Source organism: Pteropus vampyrus, unplaced genomic scaffold, assembly GCF_000151845.1.
Source record: "Pteropus vampyrus isolate Shadow unplaced genomic scaffold, Pvam_2.0 Scaffold253, whole genome shotgun sequence".
NCBI classification, from domain to species: domain Eukaryota; kingdom Metazoa; phylum Chordata; class Mammalia; order Chiroptera; family Pteropodidae; genus Pteropus; species Pteropus vampyrus.
This window is the reverse complement of record NW_011889034.1, coordinates 1,203,289-1,212,665: the sequence shown is the minus strand read 5'-3', so window position 1 is coordinate 1,212,665 and position 9,377 is coordinate 1,203,289.

Sequence of the window (9,377 nt, the reverse complement as noted above, 5' to 3'; positions counted from 1 at the left end):
CATCTTTATATTTAAAGTGAGTTACCTACGGGAAAGCATACAGTCAGGTCTTGATTTTTTCCAATCTCACAATCCTTTTTTTTTTTTATACAATCATTAAGCTATTTTTATTAACACATTTTTGTTTATATATAATTAACCTAAGATGTCAGTTTTTCCCTAGGTTTTGTAAACAAAGATTTCTCATACTCATTTTTTTAAAATTTGAAGAATTATAGAAAATTCTAATTACGTTTCTTGAGCTTTCATGTTTAAAGGAACAATTCTTTTTTCCTCCAATGGCCATTCTGGCAGACCTGATGAGAGTTTAGGCATTATTCTGAATCTGGGACCTCCTCCATCCAAGTACGATGGCCTCAACCAAAAGGAGACACAACAGATTTCAGAGGTCCAAACTAGAGAGTCTGTGGCAGTGAGGGTCTCTGCTGAATCTTGATGGAAACATTTCTGTCAATGACCTTCAAAGACCAGCAGGAACACACAGATGCTAACTCTTCAGAGAACTGAAAGAGTAGTCACCACACCACATTCTTTAACAGAAGTTCCCCTAATCAAGGACATATCTTTTATTTCTGTTGTAAATATACCGAGGGCATGCTTGGTTCAGAAATATTGCTCCCAATTCTTCCATGTAGGTATAAAATACTCACTGGTTTTCTTTACCCTGTTCTCCGGGCTTAGAGCATTTAAATATCATTCCGTTTGATACTTAAAATATCTAAAAAAATATTTAATCCTTTCCATTTCTACTATGCAGCTGCATATTCTAATGTACCTAACAAAAGTATTTTCTTGTTCATTTCATTCTTGATTAGGAACCTGAACTACACGCCTTCTGAGTATAATAAGTTCAAACAACATCTGACACCTCCATTCATTACAGCTTTTTATCCCTGGGTTTCTATAAAAAGACTAGGTAATAAGTCCACATGTTATAATTTAAAAAGTATGTATTTGTTTTTTGCTCCTGGCTTCGTTCCTCTCCAATCTCACAATCTTTTTAAGTTGGGGTGTTTAGACCATTTACATTAAATATGATCACTGATATGGTTGGGTTTATTATATCTATCATCTTCTATTTTTTTATTGACTCATTTTTGTTCCCTTTCTCCTTTTTTCAGTTATTTAAAAAAAAAAAATCAATGTTTTTATGATTCCATTTCGCCTCTTCTGTTGACTCGTGAGCTACATCTCTTCTCATTTTGAAGCAGTTGCTTTAGTGCGTAGTGTACATTTTAACATTACAATCAGCCAAATAAGCTTTATCACTAAACATATTAGAACTTTGTTCCTCTCTCCTAGTCTTTGTTACTGTTGTTATACATTTTACATCTACACATAAGCCCCATAATGTTATTTTCGCTTTGAACAATTACATTTAAAGTAATTTTAAAAAATGTTTACCTACATACTTACAGTCCTCAGTGCTCTTCATTTCTCTGTGCAGACTCAGATTTCAATGGGTGCACTTTTGCCCCCGCCTGAGGATTTCCTTGAACACTTGTGATGAAGATCCACTGGTCGTGAATTCTTTTAGCTTTGTATGTCTGAAAAGTCTTTATCTCACTTTTATTTCTGAAAGATATTCTGGCTGGTCGGCACTCTAACGCTGTCCTCTATTTTCTGGCTGGAATTGTTTCCCACGAGAAGTCCGCTACTCGTCTTATCTTTGTCCAATGTGTATCTTTTTTTCTCTGACTGAATTTAAGTTTTCTTTTAATCGCTGTTTTAAGCAGTATAATTATAATGTGTCTCGGTATCGTTTCCTTCATGTTTCTTATGCTTGAGGCCTACTGAGCTTCTTGGATTTGGAGGGTTATAGTTTTCATCAAATTTAGACGTTTTCAGCTATTACTCCTTTAAACTTTTTTTTGTTCCCCATCCCCAGTCTTCTTGTCAGGGACTCCAAAATACATATACACGGAGTATGCCATCTGAAGCTGTTTCACAACTCCCTGTCGCTGTGTGCCTGTTTTTCCTTCTTTAAATTTCAGTCTTCTCCCCAATGGCTCTTAGAGTTCACTAATCTTTTCTTCTGCTGTATCTAATCTGTTGCTAATCCTCATGCAATGTACTTTTCATCTTGGGCTCTGCTGTCTGTAACTCTAGATGTTCATGTGGGCTTCCTCATATTCTGTGTTCCTTCTTGACATGCTCATGCTTCCTCTATCTTCTCGAACATGCAGGCCACGGCAATAACAGCTGTGTCAACGTCCTCACCTAGTAATTCTAGCACATGTGTTGTTTCTGGGCCCGATTCTACGCCCTGAGTCTCCTCCTAACTATGCACTGTATTTGCTTCTTTGCATGCCTGGCAGTTTCTGACTAGATAAGCAGACACTGCAAATTTTACCCTGTTAGGTGCTGAGTATATTTTTAATCCTTCAATTTATTTCTCGAAATATTTCTGAGCTTTGTTGTGGGCCACGGCTAGGTTACTTGGGAACAGTCTGGTCCCTTCAAGGCCTGCTTGCGAGCTGGGGAGAGGTGGGACCAGAGCACTTCCCCTTGCCTGCCTTGCGACGCCCTTGTGGGTGCACTAGGTGCACTATCCGGCCGTTACAAGTTTTCGGCCCTGGCTGCTGGGAACAGGAACTGCGCGGCCCTGCTCAGCGGCCCTGCTCGGGCTCCAGGGATCTGTCCACGGCTCGCCTCCAGGGCTCCTCTCCCAGGCTGGGAGTTCCCACATACGCGGGTGCTGAAGACCCAGGGAGCCCTGTGTGTTTCTCCAGACGAGGGCTCTCTCTTCTCTGGGACTCCGCCCTGCAAGTTCACCTTGGTCTCCCCGAATTCTCAATGCGGCCTCCTCAGCTCATGGAAGCCAGCAGGCTGCTCGTCCCCCTCTCTGAGCCACGGTCTGCAAACTCCCAGGCAGCGAGCGGGGCCGACCCCAGGGCTCACCTGGTTTATTTTGTGTCTCTCAGGGATCGCTGTCCTGCACTGACTGCTGTCCAATGTTGGAAAACTGTTCTTCGGGATATTCTGTCCTTCACTTAATTTGTTAAGGCAGGAGGATAAATCCAGTCCAAGTACACTGACTGATATTTAAACACAAACAAACAAATGCACCAGAATGAACATATTTAAACAACGGTTGTCTCCTAAGGCCTCGCGGAGGTAAAATGTTTATGTAAATACGTAATCGTATATGCACTACTGGAAGGGGCCAGAGGAGCCCAGAAGCCTTTCCGTAGGGAATGTACACGGTCCTAAGACGGCAACACTGCTGAAACCACTCAAGATACCACTAGCATCTGAGTCCTACTTTGACGGAGTACAACACTTTACCCCTCTCGATGGACTGATTTTCGGCTCTCAGGTGAAGCTGTCATTTGTGGCCAACGCGTGTGTGCAATAAGAGATACCAAATCACAGTATTCATTTCCTTGCTAGGCTTATATTCTAGTTTTAAAAGTAATTTCCAAAAATAAAATCCAAGTTCAATGTCAAAAACTCAGACTTACTGTTTAAAGACTTTACAGGTAAACTCCTCTAGACATGAAGAATACACGGCATTTCGGGGCATAAAGACACTAAAAGCAACAGCTGCTCAGGTGACAGTGACACATCTCAGATCCTGCAGCCCAGTGAAGGCTAAAGCCCTCACTGCAACACACAAAACGAACGGCCTGGTTTTGTGTCATTATCTTCTCCTGCCTAGAACACTATACAATTATCTCCTCTTGACTGGTCCCTAGTCTGGAGGTCCCTCTGCTTTCCACATACTCTACCTTCTGTCAGGTGACATGTCACACAGCACGTGACCACATTCCTCTGCTCTGACCCCTTCAACAGTTCGCACTGCCTATAAAGGCCTGAACGTGACACACAATCACTTCGTCTCTGAATAATCACCCAGTGAAACATCCTACAGTTGCACACCCTGTCCCGGTCACCTGTGTGGCCTGGGGACGTGCCGTTCCCACCCAACACAACGGCCCTCACCAGGCGACTGTCAGGATCCCTTTCCGTGTCTCTCGCTCCTCTCCAGCCTGCTCCCCAGCCCTCTGCCAACGCAAGCAGCCAGAGCTAAGCCTCAGTGCGGCTTCTCACTGGACAACCACAGTTTCTTCAGCCCCAAGGGCACCCCGGGTCAAACAGGCTTCCACGAGTACTCGCCGAAGCCACTGAAACGGTGAGTCCACGTCACTGCCTCCCCCACACTGAACGTCACCTGCCTGTAGACTGTAAGATGACCTTTAAGGAACATGCCACCTATGCAGTGTGTATTCTTAGGACCTCAAGATGTTTTTTAAATTACTCACCCTGTTCTTGGGGTTATGAACATTTTTCCTTTTTAAAAGGCACTGACTCTCCGTTTTGGGAGTTGCTAACTGAAATGAGAGGAGGAGGTCATGAGCAGAAAGCCCCGGAAGCTCCCCGCAGCTGGCTGTCCCGCAGGCACCCGGGCAAGGGGCTGCGGGATGCTAGGGCCGGGCAGGCCTCCTCCCAGCCCCGCCTGGCAGCTCGGGGCCAAGTCCTGCAAAGCGCTGCGTGAGGGTGCAGGTGATCACTCAGCTCGGAGTCTCCGCCCCCAACCTGACGGTCTGCACTGAGTGCAAAGAAAAGCCATTAGCAGCAATTGACCGCAGAACTCAACCTGGCAGTTAGAAAGGAACCCCTCCCTTACACCCCGTGTCTTCTGTGCAGTTTGCTCAGTATTTCTGGAAGGCCTGCAGGTGCTGGAGATGGCCTGAAAGTGGGCTGTTTTAGTGGAATGAAAGAAAGAATTAATCAAAAATATGTGCACGTGACCACAGGAGCCATGATGACAGATGGCTCGGGCCGTGAAGCCAAGAGCTGAGGGCCAGGCCCTGTGCTAGACGCTGTACACCTACTTCCTCCCGGAGCGCTTACCGGGCCTCCGAAGGCAGGCTTTAAAAGTGAGTGATGGGCCACGATCCCGAGAGTCACTCACTCGTCATGTACCCCACCACACTGTGGCTTCGGCGAGTACTCGTGGAAGCCTGTTTGACCCGGGGTGCCCTTGGGGCTGAAGAAACTGTGGTTGTCCAGTGAGAAGCAGCTGGCTGCAGAGGACGGTGGAACGGCCCGCTGGGAGACCTCTGGGATTAAAGCGAAGTCCCACACATGCCACCGCATACCTGCTACACAGATGACCAAGATGGCGCTGCTCCTCCTGTGCCCAGGAAAGGAGGCTCCATTGGGAGTAGCGTCCCTCACTCCCCCCTAATAACAAAGCCTGGAAACGCTTCCCTCCCACGCCAATTCGCACTAAGACTTCTGGAAGGTCAGAAGTCTTAGTGCCCAAGAGCTGCACAGCTGTGCCAGGTGACAGCAGTTCCCACACACCGGGGGTTGGCCTGAGCACCCGGACTCCGCATGCCTATGCACCAACCGGCTGAAAAACAGCGACGAACAACAGCGACGAAGAACACCGACCAGATGATGTGATCGTCAAAGGTAAAGAGAACATGAAATAGGGAGTGGAATCCCAAAAATTATGTCTCGTAAAAAATATGTATTTCTAAACTAAGCTTCCTTCTAAAATGTTGACATGTCTTCCAAGAATAGCAGCATTAATACTGATAAGTTTATTCCAGCCATCTGAATTTGTCATAAAACAGAATGACGAAAAATTAATAAAACATTAGCCTAGAACCATATGTCCCTCCCCTAACAAAATTTAGTCAGCTACGGTTTTCTTTTTATATACACACATGCTTCTAAATAAAATCTGCCTAAAAACATATCAGGAATACACTGGACTAAATGAATGGGGGCAGGCCAACAGAATGCCTCCATGTCTCCATCGGCACCATTCGCTGTCGAGGGCGGACAGCGACCGACACAAAGACACCGAACAGCAGTAGAGCGAAAGGAGGACTCGCAGAAAAGCGAAACCTGGTGAAGCGCCTGGGACTCTGCAGGCAGAACGCCCGACTCAACCCCAGCTCCATCTCCCGATGAGCTGCGGAACCTTGAGAAGTCACTCAACCTTTGTAGAACTCACTTTTTCTTCTGAGAAACAGAGATACTTCACAAGGTGTTAAAAAATATAGTTTGTTTTCTAAAGCAACACTGAACCCTGTGGCCGCTTAGAAAATGTATATACTTAAAGTACTATATGGAATAATGGCGATTGAAAGCTACTCCCCACTCACCCTCGAGCAAGTCATTCCCACCTCCAAGCCTCAGTTTTCTTATTTGTAAATGAAAGCTTTTTTAAAAAAACCACTCAGAGGGTTGCCGGAGTCCAGTGAGATACCACAAGTGCTTAGCAGAGAATCTAGCACAAAGCAATCATTAAGCTAAATGGCAGCTATTTATTACTAAAATGACAAAAAAATTTTAAATGGATGAAATAGGAAAATGCAAATAAATGTATGGGTAGAAATATTAAAATCAGGAAAATATCGTAACAAAGATTACTATTAATAAAATTTTAATGAACATATAAAAGTCATGACTCAATATAAAAATAACCACGTTGAAATACATAATGAAAACATCATTTAATGTCTCCAGGTAAAAACAGAATTAAAAAAAAAAGTTTTTTAAATAGGGCACCTATCAATCTATAACAAACCAATTGGACAAAAACATGACAAATTTAAATAGGGCTTAACTGTTAAATTATATCAAGATTTAAACTGAATATTTCTCTTGTTAAGCTCCGTGAAATACAAAACTGATCAACCAATATGCTACCGAAAAAAACCCAAACAAAAAAACTACACTGTAAAGGCACAAGTTATACAGGCCATATTCCAAAATCCAATTCACTTCAATATTCAAAGCTCTCTGTTAAATATTGTTGACAGAGAAGTAATACACCCATCATCGCAGGCCTCCCAGTATTTACCGGGACTAAGGGACAGGGGCAGTCACGACATTCCTAGTACCTCCTGCAGTAACAAGACCAGAAGATGCACCAGATGAATGTTTGCTGAGTGAACAATAAAACTGAGAACACTATATATCAAAACTTCAGGTGTCTGACAAAATTAAGTTCATAGATTTAACCGTAAGTATTATTCTGAAGGAAGAAAAAAATAAACAATCAGCTCAAGATTAGAAATCAATTCACGAAGGCCTGAAAAAAAACAAATTATTAATAAATATGAAGTTAATGACTTAGAAAATTGTTAAACAATAAAGAGTAGCTAAAATGTCTGCTTAAATATTGTTAAAAAGCAAACTTTGTTTTATATGTTTTATCACAATATAGTTTAAAAATATAGTTAAAAAAAGGCTACTCTAAAGGAGGGGTACTGAAAATGAGGGAAAACAAAAGAGCACAAACACTACCGAGGCACCGAGTCCAGGAATGAGTCCCGGACAGCAAGTCAAGATGTTTAAAAGAAAGACACGGTAGATCAAGTTTTTAAATGTTTAATTAAGAAAATGATTATCAAAACTGATTCAGGCAGAAACATTAAACCTAGACCACTAATCATGAAGAAACTGAAAAATTAGCATAGAACTGCCTCCTCTAAAAGCTCCAGACCCCAAAGTTTAACGGGCCCCCTTAAGGACCAGAACCTTCCTGGGCACTGACCGGGCTCATGTCACAGGGTTACGGAGCGAACACTCACCGAAGTCTTAGCAGCATGAATGGTGCATGACGACAATCCACACTGACCAAGTCCTGCTAAGATCACTGCTTCTCACCTACCTCGAACCACCCCCACGTTGTCCAGAGCCACGGTTTCTAATTCCTTTCCACCACGACTCCGCTGTCTGCGGATGTTCAGAAGTCAGTGTAGTTTGTACAATGGACTCCTGACAAGCTCAATGGACGGTCAGGACCTGCAAGAACAGCTGCTATAACAAATAACTAAGATGTTTAAATGACCTCGTCAGGCCTTTAATAAGATTAAAACAAAGTCCGTCTCTGTGACATTATTGTACTGACCCCACTAGACGGCCACTGTTCAAAGGGCGGGAAAACCACAGTCGCCAGGTAAGTCACCTCCAGACACATGGAGGAACTTCAAGATTTTCTCCACTCAAATTCACACCTTTGCAAAACTGAGAGCAGAATGGTACCAACTAGTTACATCAAAAGGAACGAACGGACATCTGGAATAAATACTACATGGACTCCATAATATTCTCATGACTGACGTATTTTAGGCCTTACGTCAACTGAGAACCTTTCGTATGGAACTCTGAGATCAGCACCTGTACAAAGAAATCTAACGAAGCACAAGCGACCACATTAACTCCTCAGAAATGCTATGTGAATGTGCATGGAAGTTACCTCTAAACTAACAGGCGGGGCAGGGAATGAGCAGTCGGCACCCTAGGTGGCCCCTACGCCTGTGACCGTCAAGCCTTGAGCAAACCCTTAGACCTGCTGTGTCTGTTTTTTCAACTGGAAATGGGGCTAAGAGCACCTCTGCTTCAGTTTCCCATGTGGGCCAAGGGACACATGTGTGCACGGTGACGACGCAGTGAAGGCGCTCTCTACCGCGGCCCGCTAACGCTCCACACGCTAAGAACTGAGTCTGCGGCAGAGCGGCTCAGCCGCCACTGCTCAGACTGTGAACTCGCGCCAAAACGGCCGCGTGAACCCACTGCTGCTCTCTCGCTACAGTCCCGGGCTGCTGGTGCTTACGTCTCCCACTGCTGTCTCACTCGCCTAAGACACTGGCAGAAACCACACCTCGCGACGCTCCCCGCAACGGCCCAGCAGAGCCGCACGCGACAGGGTTCGTGGCGTTCTTCCCACGTTAGATCCGGGATCCAGCACGTACTCAACACGTCCAAAAACCTCAACAAAGTTTGCCTGATGAATAAATCTGAGTTCTTTAAACTGTTTCAACTAGAAGTCCAGGCTCCTGACAGCTGGCACCCCTTGGTAAGTCTGGCCCTGGTCACCCTTTGCTCCCACTGCCACTGATCAGCTTCTACTGGTTGGCTGGGCAGTGACCCTGACTTCCTCACTTGGAGCACTGAACCCGGGCTCCCTCACCCCAAAGCTTGTTCCGAGGTCGCTTGCTATGGTTCTGTCCCCATGAAGATGCGCTGTTCCTGCTCACCGCACCCGCATCTTCGGTGGGCAGGGCAGAGCTGTGTCAGCCCCAGGGCCCAGGCCAACAGGCAACTCAAGAACTGTTTTTGGGGGGCAAGGGTTAATGCCTACTGCCTACCCAAATAAATTCATGGTAACCAAAATTGATAAATTAATGTTTTACTTAATGCAAAATGATTAATCCATGTAATAAAAAAATGTTGTGCACGTAATATTTATTTAAAACTTCTCTGCTCCAAATCCACTCAAGGTGGTTTAGATGTAAGGATTACACTGTGAAAGAGGTTACAGGTCTTGAACGGTGGAGAACCTCGAGGCCTGTTCCTGGCCTCCCCTTGCTCTATGCCGTCCACCAACCCCGTGCACCGCCATCGAC